The sequence below is a fragment of the Podarcis gaigeae genome (assembly GCF_964106915.1).
Source record: "Podarcis gaigeae genome assembly, chromosome: 1".
NCBI lineage: Eukaryota > Metazoa > Chordata > Lepidosauria > Squamata > Lacertidae > Podarcis > Podarcis gaigeae.
Genome location: NC_139678.1, coordinates 107,863,480 through 107,876,407, shown reverse-complemented (window position 1 = coordinate 107,876,407; position 12,928 = coordinate 107,863,480). Strand labels below are relative to the sequence as shown.

Here is a 12,928-nt window from a genome sequence, read left to right as displayed (position 1 = left end):
TGAGATCCCGCTCTGTTCCAGTAACAAGAAGCCGAAAGCACCAGCCTGAAGATGACGAGTGAGACCTCGTCGAAACGTCGCCTAGACACCCCAACTTTTACACGGGAAGACACCCGAGGACACCAAAACCTGCATATATACGTTTATATATATATATATATATACGTTTTGAAAAACACACTGAATTTTTCATAGCTCACTATCGCCATCTAGTGTCACATTTATATATTGCACTTTACAACACATTTAAAACATTTTATGTTCAGCTGTGTAACTGGGTCCTGAGACAGAGAACTTCCTGAGAACTTCAGGGGACTGTTTCCATTTCTGGAGCCGTTTTTGTATCCAAGCCATTCCCACAACTCTTGTAGTATAACATAGTCATAGAGGATCACTGTGGAACTACAAAATTGGTTTGTGTGACCAGCCCCTAAGGAATTGCTCCTTAATTACTGAGAAAGCTTAAGGTTTAATCTGTATTTTCCAATTATGCCTATAATCATCCTAGTAATGTAAGCTTAATGCCACTTCATTACTTTGTTGTCCCTGTGATTTGTTCAGTTACGGTGTCTCTCTCGTCACCTGTCTCTCTCTTTCTCTCTTCCTGTTCCTGATGAGAAAGGAACATACACACACCACGTGGAAAATGTTGCTCTTCTACGTTAATTTTTAATACCTTCCTCCAGTTAAGATTTCAGCTTTTATTGGGGTTACATAGTTACAAAACTTTTTTTTTAATAATTGCAACACAGGTCCTAATTATGGTAATGATTTAAGTGTGCTTAATTACACTATCATTTTCAAAGTGTATTTATGCAACAAAGATGTGGAAAAACAGCTGTGTTGGAAGGGAGGGAGGAGGAAATGTGGGGGGGGGGATGTACGCTTTGCGGAGATGGGCCCAGCAGCAGAGATCAATGGGCTGATTCTTCCATGTCTCGCACCTGTGAAATCATTAAGTGGGTACAAAATGCTAACAAATCACAATGGTGTGCAGGTGTGCAGAGATGAAAGCCTAAGCCAGGGACAAGAGATTGGAGAATGGGCTTTAAAGCCTGGATGTTTTCAAAAATTACAAACGTGGCATCTTTCTCTTGAAAGGGGATCAGTGGCCTTTTTAATAGTGCTTTCTTCCTTATGGGAAGCAGCGTTAAGGCAGGAGGCCTAATCCTGTAAAAGACACTCCGTTGTTTATGCAGCTGGAGTTAAATCAGCCTGCCATCCAAGTCTGTCCTGTGGTCTTTAGAAAGCAAGATGGTTTTATACTGCACCTGTTGCATCACGCAGGCCACCAGACATTTTCTAGGTGAAAACAGGGACACTCCGCATTCTAAGGATCATCACCTTAGCATGTGTAGCTATGTAAGTGCCTGTGCCTGTACACACATGCTCTCACACACATGTTGTCAAAAGCTCTCCTTTGCCTTCATATTCTGTGTAAGTAATCCAGGAGCCTAACCCATGTTTTTGTCAGTTGTGTGTAAGAGATCCTCGGTAGGCCCATATTCCCCCACTCCCATTGGACTTGTTCACATGTCATCTTGAGCACAGGTACAAGTTATCTCTACGTACCTGTCTGAGGGCATCGGAAGAAGGGAATATTACAATAATAGAGCATTTCCCCCCTCTCTTTTATCAGTGTGTAAAACCTTCCTACTTGTCTTCAGAAGCACCATTTCAGTTTTCAGGGTCAATTAGGCCAAATCAGGAAAATAAATTCTATTAGGCAAGCATTTGGCTGCTTTAACTGAAGCACTGATTCATGAATGAACTTGTGCTAATTGAAAACATCTAACCAACAGGTTTCCATTAGAAGTTCTGGAAGACAGGTAGTTAATGAACGAGTTTAAAAGAATCGATTTAGGAAAGATTAGCATGCATATGATGTTAAACTCAAAAGAAGCACATTTAAGAGGAAAGCAGTTTTTATCATGAAAATATTGCTGTGTATGAATAGAATCCTGGAGATCCAATTGGATCTCCAGAGGACCATTTTTGTTTGGATTTCACGTCTACTAGGCATTGCTTAGCCTAAAGTGGGTCAGACTTAAGGAGCTTCCAGGCTCACTGTTTATTGAGCATTGATGCCATTAAGTTTGCACAAAACATGCACCGATGTTGCTCAACATTGCCTACTTATTGAGCATTTATCCTGATATGCTGACACAGAGGTTACATAACCTTGCAAGATAGTGGTTGTTATCCCTCACTTTCAACTGTGATTTTCCAGTCAGTTTCCTTATCAGACTGACACTAGATAATTACACTAGGAAGTGCAGGATAGCAACCAAATTTTGCACAACTAAACAGCCCACCTATAGTGCCCCTACTTTATAGAGTTCCTGTATGTGCAATAGCATAATTTGAATTCCCGATAATTTATGTTTTCCGTTGTTTTCTTAAAGCATGACTCTAGGGGAGAAACCAGGAGGAACGTTACTATTTATTGCAAGTAAAAGAACATAATGTTAAGAGGCAGCATACAAAAGCCAAAAATAAACGAATATTGAGGACAATGTTTCCAATGCTTAAATGCTACCAATTGTAACATCTGCTGATGGTTTTCTCATAGGTAGACTCTTACTGTTTTTAGATGGTTTTCAGTAATTGTGCTTCTATCTCTATAGTGTATTGTTCTTTTATTCACGCTGTGGGCACATCGGTGGAGCAGCAGGACAGAAGTGAATAATGAAATTTTGGTTTCATTCGCATAGGCATGATCATACCTGATGTCTCATTCCCTAAAGACTCTCATTCTCCATTGAAATGCATCCTAATGATAATTGATTGTATGGAATTTCTATCTGGTGATTGCTTTGCGAGGGCTGATCCATACATACATGCAGAGAGGACGGTCTGCTCCATGCTAACTAAGAGACACCTTCAGTAGTGTGATGGCATGATGACTCACATCAATTATGAACACAAAATTTGGTTTTCTTGAGAGATAATTTGATTTTTTTTTTCGGAGGGGGTTTTGCCTTGCTGGCAAGTCTCTCCCCATGCCTCCTGCAATAGACAGAAGTGGGTTTTCTGAGAAATTTTCCACAGACATACATGAAATAAATAGTTGTTGTTGCTTTCAGTAGTTCATCCAGTGTGTGGCTGCTGGGCATTTGAAGAAGAAGAAGAAGAGTTTGGATTTGATATCCTGCTTTATCACTACCCTAAGGAGTCTCAAAGCGGCTAACATTCTCCTTTCCCTTCCTCCCCCACAACAAGCACTCTGTGAGGTGAGCGGGGCTGAGAGAATTCAGAGAAGTGTGACAGGCCCAAGGTCACCCAGCAGCTGCATGTGGAGGAGCGGGGAAGCGAACCCAGTTCACCAGATTACGAGTCTGCCGCTCTTAACCACTACACCACACCGGCTCTCTTTGAAACTCAAGTGCACCAAAAGAATGTTCTGAAGGAGTTCCTCCCACAGAGCATTCTCTTTGGCTTGCTCTATGAACCTCTCCCATAAAACCAGGCATCTCTTAAGAGGCAACATGTTCTTCTCCAAATATGGCATTTACTGTTTTCTACGCATAAAGACAATTTTATAGTATGCTTAAAAGCTTTAGTATAAATCATTAATCATAAGTTACTAGGCTTCTTGGTGATGTTGAATGTGTAATAGAGACACAGGAAGCTTTATGTGTCAGGAAAATGCAGTTTGGCACCAAGGGAACCTTTCCTACGATTGCAAAAAGGGCTTTTTTTCCAGCTGGAACTTGCCGGAACTCAGTTGGGCACCACTCTAAGAGAAGAGGTAGGTGTTCATGGTGAGTTCAGGTACCTCTTTTTCCAGAAAAATAGTACTGCTAATAGGGACCATGGTGGACACAAAGAGCTAAAACACACACATGCCATGGTTCTTATGCCATCTCTTTAGTTTAAATAACCACAGCCACACAATACCAAATTCCATGAGAAGCTTCACATCTACTTTGGCCATGAGATATTTCCCCTATCTGCTTTGCTAACTCACTTGGTTCCACTAAAGCTGCCTACACACTGCATTTTTCGAAGTACATTCAAATCACATTTTCCCCCTCTAAGAATTATGGACACTGTGGTTTGCTAAGGGTTGCTGGGATTTGTAACTCTGAGAGAGGTAAGCTACAGGGCCCAGAATTCTTTGAGGGAAGGAAAGCATTTTGAATATATTTTACATTCAGTGTGAACACAGCTTAGCTTGATGCAAACCCCTTTACATAACAGTGGTGAAGCGAACATTTGCCAACTAGGCAAAGTCCCACCCTGCTCTGAACTCCGTTATTATTATTATTAAGCATTGTACATTTAGTTTTATGCATTGCCCTTCTCCCGCCGTGGGGCACAGTGTTAGATATGATCTGGAAAGATCTGTAGCATTCTAGCATTTTACAAGCTGGATCTGTCTCCAGCCCATGCTTTGTGCAGGATTTATGGGTGGTAAGAAGGGTTTATGAGAATTTTAATGGTGTTATACCCAACTCCCCATTACTAAGTTTTCTTTGGCTTCAGTGGAGCAAAGCTCAGTTTGCCCTGCTTCAGCTAAACTCTTTGGCAGGAAGAGATTCAGGATCTTAGGTTCAAAAAATGGGCACTTTATTCATTTCCAGGCAGGTTTAGATATTAGCAAATTATGTATTGAAACCAATACACGGGAGGGGAGCATCAGACTTATGTTCAAATTGCCCTTCTGCCCGGGGAGCTGGCCAGACTTTCCATACTGAAGATTGGATTGCCTTAACGGGTGAGAGCAAACAGGACTTGAGAAGCCAAAATCTGTTAGAAAACGTTTATTTTAAAAACAACGGCAACAGAAGGTCAGTGAATGGATTGCAACTTGTAAAATAATGATATAAACAGAACCGTATGTGTAGATAACGATTATAGGGGAAACAGAAAAAGGGGGGGGGACAGAATATGGAAGGCAACTCGACTTAAAAACTTAAAGAAACAATATGCAACTTAACTTTTCAAATCATAATTATAGTATGCAAAATGAATTATATATTTAACTCTTACGCAACTCTACTTTATTTGCCCACTAAAACTTCCACCAGTCCAAACTAGTTAAAAAGCTTTACTGTGATTCGGCTATGTAGTAACTTATCCTAAATATCTGGAAAGGTGGAAAGAAAGAAAGTAATAGGGATTTGAATCAACCCATTTCTGTGGGTTCAGGGAAGAGTTCTGAACCAAGGGGAAGGATCCACAGAAATCATGGCGATGTGGAAAGGGTTGGGAAAATAACTTTCTATACAGAGCAGCAGCAACTTGCGAATGAAACTACTTTCATGCTTTATCAGAACAGCAATTCTTTAAATCCTTCTTATTTAATTGCTTGTTGGGTGAATAGAAAATGCTTCTTAATAAGGGTGTTGAGACTATGAAGGCAATCAATGAGGGCATATTCCTTTGCAGTTCATAGCTCTTGGTTAGTAAAGAACATGCTGAAAAGACCCCGTTTGTTTACTTCAATATGAATATTGTGAGGAGACAAGAGTGACGGGTTAATGGGAGAGAGACGAAGCAGGAGGGAGGGACATCATGCTTGGTTGGTTGCTCCTGACTAAGGTGTCTCATAAAAATGCAGATAAATATAGGTAAGAAAAATGTTGCAAACTTTCTCCCATTAGCACTCATTGAAAAGGAAACAGTCGGTCACACCTGTTTCACTGATATCCTTCAAATCAGTGGAGTAGGATTTATAGTCTACTTAACCATACAGAGTAAATCTATTTGCTTCGAGACATTACCTGAATGATGCATTTGCCCACCAGCATGAAACTAATTTTAGATCGGCCAGCAAAAGCAACTCCTCCGGCTTAGAGCAACTTTTCCTTTTAATTAATCTGAGTCATAGTAAGGCATAAAGCATAATAACAATAAATGTTGCTATATAAAGTATTTAAAATGGACGACAGAAACAAACTTTCTCTTCATGGAGGGGGTGTTGCTTCAGGGTAATAGCTTATAAATACGTTAACACTGGAAAGCTATTCAAGCTTATTCAGGAGTAAATCCCACTGTGTTCATTGGGACTTACTCCTTTGTAAGTGTGCTTAGGATTGTTTTAGGATCAGAACTAATTTCATTGCTTTCAGTTTCTAATATAATGAATTGTTACATATTAATCCTGCAAATATATTCATTTTTATGCACACTTTCGTCTAACATATGCAGTTTTATGAACATTGTTTTGTGAACATTCTCCATTGTTTGGTTGGAGCACTGTGTCACAAAATTCGGATAACAGCAAATTTCAAAGGATGGCTTTTTTTGTTCTTGTATCATTGCGGTAAGTGAAAATTTGATAAATTTGGGTTTAAATGCAAAGTGAATTTCTCCCCTTCCCTATTTTCAGCACAGCACTAATATTAAAGACTTCTGCCTGTGCACAGCCCATGGCACACTGATAGCTAGTGTTGGACTTGAAGTTTGATTTCAATGTCATAATATCTTCTTGGGTGCATCCTGATATCCTTTTGAGTGACTATGTAGTCCGATTATTACCAACAGAAATGTGACACCATGAAAATTATTGTCATTGCTTATTCCCCTTTTAAAAATACATACACATGCACACAAATGTTTGGTAGTGGTAGGTAGTGGGAAACAACATAATTGAGATGAACCATTCATTCAGTTCGGGATTGTATGGCTCCTCAGAAGGTTAAACATTTCTAGACTGTCCCTTTGGGGTTTCCTGGTTACTACAGAGCTTTTTAACCCAAGATCACAGAGCTTCTCCACACTTGCCCTTCTAGGACTTCGTAGTGCTTTCAGTCAAGTCCCTTTGAGGCTTTCCTGGAAAAGTCTCAAAAAATGCCACTCTTCTCCTACTCCCCCCCCCAAAAAAACCCCCCTAAAAGTTCTGCCTTTTCAAAAGGGCAGCTTTGGGTGCCAAAATTGAAAGTGGTGCATGTTCATTTCCAGCTGATTAAGTCCAAAGGTGATACAGCTGTCATCACAGCCATCCAAAAGCATCTCTAATTATAGTCTCTCGCTCATTAAACTGTAGCATTTCAGAGACCTAAAAAAGTCACAGCGCACCTCACAATGGCAATTCGGAACAGCACGTTGCATGTTATTGGTCTCTGGGATGCGATGTTTTGCCATTCCTGAGTGCTCTGATTTGAAACCGTTTGCCCTGTCCAATTATATTAAACCCTAAATTCATTCTCTTTAGAAATGTTTAACTCTAATTGGGAGTTTGAGAGCATTAGCTGGTCAATAATCAGAGTCTTTTCTTCTGCAGACTTGTCCCCCCCCCCCCCCCCTTATGGGTTGTACTAGCTAATTAAATCCAGCACTGAGGTTGTAATAAATTGTATGGGTATTAGTTCATGCCGTGTACTTTCTGAGCCCAAAGGAATTTAATATGAGTATGATAATATTGATTTACTGTTTAGTGGCAGCAAAAAAAATAAATGCTAATGTGAGACTTCTCCGAACTTCTTCTTGCATTCAGATAACAAGGCCCGCATTAAGTTTGATTGAGATTCCTGCAGATATAATTGCAGAGGGGCTTCTCTCTATAGTAAACTGGGATTCAATCCTAAATTGGGATGGAAGGCAAAAGAGAGAGAGGGAGAGGGAGATACTTGGAGAAGCCAGGGATCAAACCTGGGTCTTTTTCCATGCAAGTAGATGCAGATCTATCTATCTATCATCTATCTATCTATCTATCTATCTATCTATCTATCTATCTATCTCTCTCTATATCTATCTATCTATCTATCATAATATCATTATTCCGCCTTTCTTGCAATGAGCTAATGGTGACATTCATGGTTCTATTCCATTTAATCTTCACAGCAAAGCTGTGAGGTAGGTTAGCCTGAGAGGCAGTGTCTAGCCCAAGATGACCCAGCAAACTTCATGGCCGAGCAGGAACTGGAACCCTGGTCTCCCAATTGAAACAACTCACATTTTCCAAGGTTTAGTCCTTCACAGTCAATCCTTGGTTTGGAATCATATGGAGTAGGGCGTGAACCTGCAATAAAACAATGCTTGATGGATGGATACAGCTGCGTTTTATGCAATCACAGGAGCACTTCTGGAAACTGAATGAATTATTGCGGAAATCAGATTCAGCAGATCAGATTCGCACGCTGCCATTTTCTGTCTAATCACAAACCTGAGGGAGGAAGCTTGCACAAGTGAAGTTTCTAATGTGTGACATTTTAATGTATTTTTAATCTTTGTTGGAAGACGCCCGGAGTGGCTGGGGAAACCCAGCCAGATGGGCAGGGTATAAATTATTATTATTAAATGGCCTCAACTTTGCAGCATTTTAACTGCCCCGTTGGGAGTCCCTAAAATGTGACGTTTTGGGAAGCCACTGTTCCATTAATTCATAACCCAGATGGTTGTTGGTTTAAATGGTTAACAAATGATAAAGTGAACTTGAGGCTTACTTTTCAGCCTCTTACATATCTCAATGCATTTCTATTTTCACTCTGAGTGTCAGTTCCAATAGCTGGATGAGTCAGCAATATGCAGTGCCGGTGCTTTTTTGTGGGGGGTACGAAGGGGTACGCATACCCCTAAACATTTTGTGAATCTAAGTTTGGCCTCATTGAGAGGCAGTATTTCAATATGAGTAGGAAAATGAGAGTACCCATAAAGATTTTTTGAGGGGGGGGGGAAGCACTGTGTAGTCCAATCCTATACGTGTCTACTCAGAGGTAATTCCCACTGAGACAAATTAGACTTACTTCCAGATAAATGTGTGTATAGGATTGCAGCCTCAATTTCTTAAATACAGTGCATGTTACTTTAAAGAATATTGGGGTACTCTCAGTGCAACTAAAACCAAGACGTGTTGGGTATTTTTCAGGTGCCATTAACCTGATTTTGGAACAGATTGATTCTTTTAAGACAAATAAGGCATGTGTGTCAAATTTTGCTACATAAAAATACTCAGTGGGGGGATGGCTGTTGCTAAAACCCTATTGGCCATGTGTTGTAATGAACTGCCTTTCTGGTGCAAATTCAAATGTCTTTGATGCTGTGAGAAAAATTCCATTCAGGTTGTATATGATAAAGATCAAGATTATTTATTCTGCTATTCTCTGAAATGCAATGCAGCTTTGTTTGGTTCCTTGTGTCATCAAGAATGAAATGGCGATTGTCATCCAGGGTAACGTTTGGCTTAGTTTTCACTCAGGCACCTGCATTTGTTATGAATTTAGGAGCTAAATTCAGATTTGGGGATTTTATTTAGGGGATACAGGCTAGTACAGGTTTTTCAGTCTTTTTTTTTTTTTTTACACAAGAAAATGGAAGAAATTGGCTTGGCTGGATACAGCCTGATGACTTCAATGGAGACAAAGCAGAGAGGAATTGCGACTCCTGTTGATTCAGATGGAAGGAGAATCCTATGGTGCAAAAGAAATCAGGCAAACTAATGAAAATGACAGCATTAAAATCAAACTGCCTTTTCAACCTCAGAGAACATAAGTGTTATTTGAAGCAGTTGTGGTGGCATTTAGCTTTAGATTTTAAACCCAATCGAAATGACAATATTTCTTTTCTATGAAAAAGCCCAAAGAAACTACCAGCATTTTAAAAAATATATATTCATTTTATCTGTACAATATGTGCAGGCTGCTGGTGATGACAATGCCTAGTCATTGTGGCTGCTTTTTTTCCCTATATCACAATACTGGTTGTAGCTCAGAAACAACAAAGGGCCAATGTCAGCTTGAATGGAAGGTGGCTCTTCCTGTAGTTCAGCTCCCATCGTCCTTGAACATTGGCCATGCTGGCTGGGGTGTTAAGAGCTGGAGTCCAACTATGTTTGGAGAACCATCAGTGCCCACTTCATCAGCTGCACAAGAGGATGCATTCAACCATCCTAGACTTCATCTGTCTATACTGTACTTTATTCCAGAAAAAAAAGTTGATTCACATGGTTTTATTCTCTTTTCTATATGAATATTTAAAGTGTAATCCTATTCATCCATTCATCCTATTCATTTCTCAGCAGTAAGCCCTATTAAAATCAATGGGGCTTACTTTTAGGTAAATGTGTGTAGGGAAAAAGGAGAGAAGAAAAAAGGTGGTCAACCCACCACATCCAATGCCCTGCCAGACTCGGGCCAGCAGGACAGAAGTAGTCACTACCCACCCTTTCCCATTTTTGTCCCTTTGACCCGTTCCCTCTTGTTGGGAATCTCTGGCACACCACCTTGTCAGCTGATAAGGACAAAGGCCATGGAAGTGTTTGTTAATTAAATTTGTATACCTTCCTACACTTGCAGGTCTCGGGGTGGTTACAACATAAAAGCACAATATAAGAACAGAAAATACATAATAAAAACAAAAACAACCCAATAACCCCCTCCTCCCCAACACATTTTAAAAGTGCATTGAATATCAATCTGCCAAAGGCCTTGCTAAAGAGAAACATTTTTGCCTGGCACCTAAAGGTGTATAATGATGGCACCACGCGAACGTGTCTGGGGAGAGCATTCCACAAACGGGGAGTCAGTGCAGAAAAAGGTCCCTTCTCGTGTTGCCACCCTGCAGACCTCTTGTGGAGGAGGCATACAAAAAAGGGCATCAGAAGGTGATCTCTGGGTCCAGGTAGGTTCATGTGGAAAGAGGCGGCCCTTGAGGTATTGCAGCCCTGAGCTATTTCTGTAGTAAAGGAGGGAAGAGGCATCCAATGTCTGCTTTCCCTCTTCAGGGGCAGACCTGTGTCTCTGCCCTCGGAGAGGGTGCTCCAGGGCTCGTGGGCACTCTCCACAGGACCATCAGAATACAGGACTAGTCTCAGAACTGCTGCTAAAATATAAGGGATCCTGGGTTACAAAGCAGTGGGCCGTTCCTTGGCTTTGCCAACATATCATTTCTTCACCTGGATATGATTAGGCTTCACTCTGTCCTTCTTCGGAGCTGTTCCATGTGACCCATGCAAACACGGAAAACATCACATCCACATCAGTTCCTGCATGTTTTTAGCATCGATGCTACAGGTAGCGATGGCATGGGAAGAACTGCGGCAACAAGCACCTGGCAGTGCCAGAAAGAAAAATAGTTGTGTGGCTGCTAATTAGGTGTGCAGAATGCTGCGCTCATTGGCTTTCTCTGTGTGCCACTACAGGGTTCCCCAAAGTGTGCATTTGGAGAGGTGTTTAGAAAAGCATCTGCATCTTCCAGGAAGGTTCATGTGACAGCATCAGAGGTGGCTGTGCAAGCTGGTTGTTAGACCTTCTTCCTCAAAATTCACTACAGAATGCAACTCTGGCCGCTGCTGGCCAACTCAGAAATACAAGAGGGGTTGTGAAAGATGTTTCAGGGTTTCTTTCCATGGGCACACACTCCATCTTCTTGTCAGTCTCCTGAATCACTTTTCTAAATAGCTGAACGGGATTTTTGAAACTTGACACCGTTCTGTGCCTGTCTTTGAATCTATGAATGAATAGGTTCCTACTGATGACTACAACGGCGGGCCTCTAATTCAGTGACAGAAGCCATAAGCAAAGAAATGCTTCCAGCCCTTATACAATACAATACAAATCTTTATTACGGTCATAGGCCAGCCTAAAAGGGATACAGTCATTTAAAACCTGAAAAGCTAAAAGGTATTAAAACAGAAGGTGAATATAAAAGTCTATAAGAATTTAAAAGAAGCTAAAAGAAGGGATAGGAGCATTGGGCAGGTGTGGAAGATCATAAAAGGTTGCTATATAAAAGACTTTAACTATTAATTTACAGAGCACTCTGATATGGTCATTAAATCTAGTTTGTGGCACAACTCATCCACTGACGAATTTGAGTGCTGCTGTGCAGAATCTAGCAACACTGTATGTTGTAGCAGGATTGGTATCTGAGAGCAGCCGGGAGGTATAGAACTGCCCTGGGCGCCCTGAGTACCCAAATTATTTGAAGCCAAGCCAAAAGCACAACTTCTCTATGGTGCCCAGTTGGGTTCCTTTTCCAGTTTTGCACCACTAGAGCTTCCAACCCCTAGAGAGCTAGTTTCTGCCACACTTGCCAGTCTCATTGGCTTCAGTGGCACAAATGACTATGTGTGCAGATCAAGAAAGAGAAGCTACATGACTGGGCAATGAACTGGGTTGGGTTTATTACAAAGAAAGGAATAGTCAGCTCCCTGAACTTGTTTTGTTATGTTCATCCATAGGAGTGGGGTGTGAGTCCCTGGATTAGTTGTTGGTAAGTTTAGTAGCAGTGGCGACAACAGATCAGAAGTGAAAGGTTCCTGGAGAGAGGGAGGAGCCTAAATACTCACCTCTCTTTGAGCTTTCAGACAGTGGTACATATGGGAAAGGAGTGGCTCCAGGTGCGGCAAAAAGGCTGCGATTCAGCTTTTTATATGAACCAGTTCAGCCAGCCTCCATTAGTTAAGTGCAAAGGAATAAATAATAGATTTATCCCGGCACCCTTGCCCATGTTGCTTAATGGCTGCTTAGAAGCAATTTATAATCTCTGTAGAACGTAATCATTCCCTACTGTGCTGTTCAAAAGAAAAGTGTGGTTATTAACCCATGGTGTCCTCCCAGTTTTTCACAGTATGCATTTTTGTTCAGCCAATGATGCTGTCTACGTGATTAAGGAGAGGGTGTGAGGTTTGTCTTTTTTTAAGTTAAATTAAAGGAGGTTCACTTTTTTTAAAAGGAGCCCAAGTTTCTGCAAAAGCGCTTTAATCTGAAATCTTAATCTACAGGTATATATCTACATCTATCTAGAGCTAAATCTGTATCTATCTCTCGATAGATAGATAGATATGAGTTATTGAGAGCAAAGCAAAATGGAAGACTGTGCGGTACAGCCCTACTCAAAACCTGTTGTATTTCCTATTGAATAACTCTCTCTATCTTTTCCATGTTTTTCAAGTTTATACCTTCTGTAAATATATATTGAAATGTGTACATATATCAAATCCACACAGACTGTGTTCCAGAGCTCTATACTTCAAAATCCA

The 12,928-nt window shown here is 40.8% G+C and overlaps 1 protein-coding gene across 12 annotated transcripts in view; it reads left to right on the top strand.

Annotated features, from left to right (window-relative positions):
* Window positions 1–12,928, top strand: part of KCNH7 (potassium voltage-gated channel subfamily H member 7) — a 264,759-nt gene that overhangs the window by 198,471 nt on the left and 53,360 nt on the right. The window lies entirely within an intron of this gene.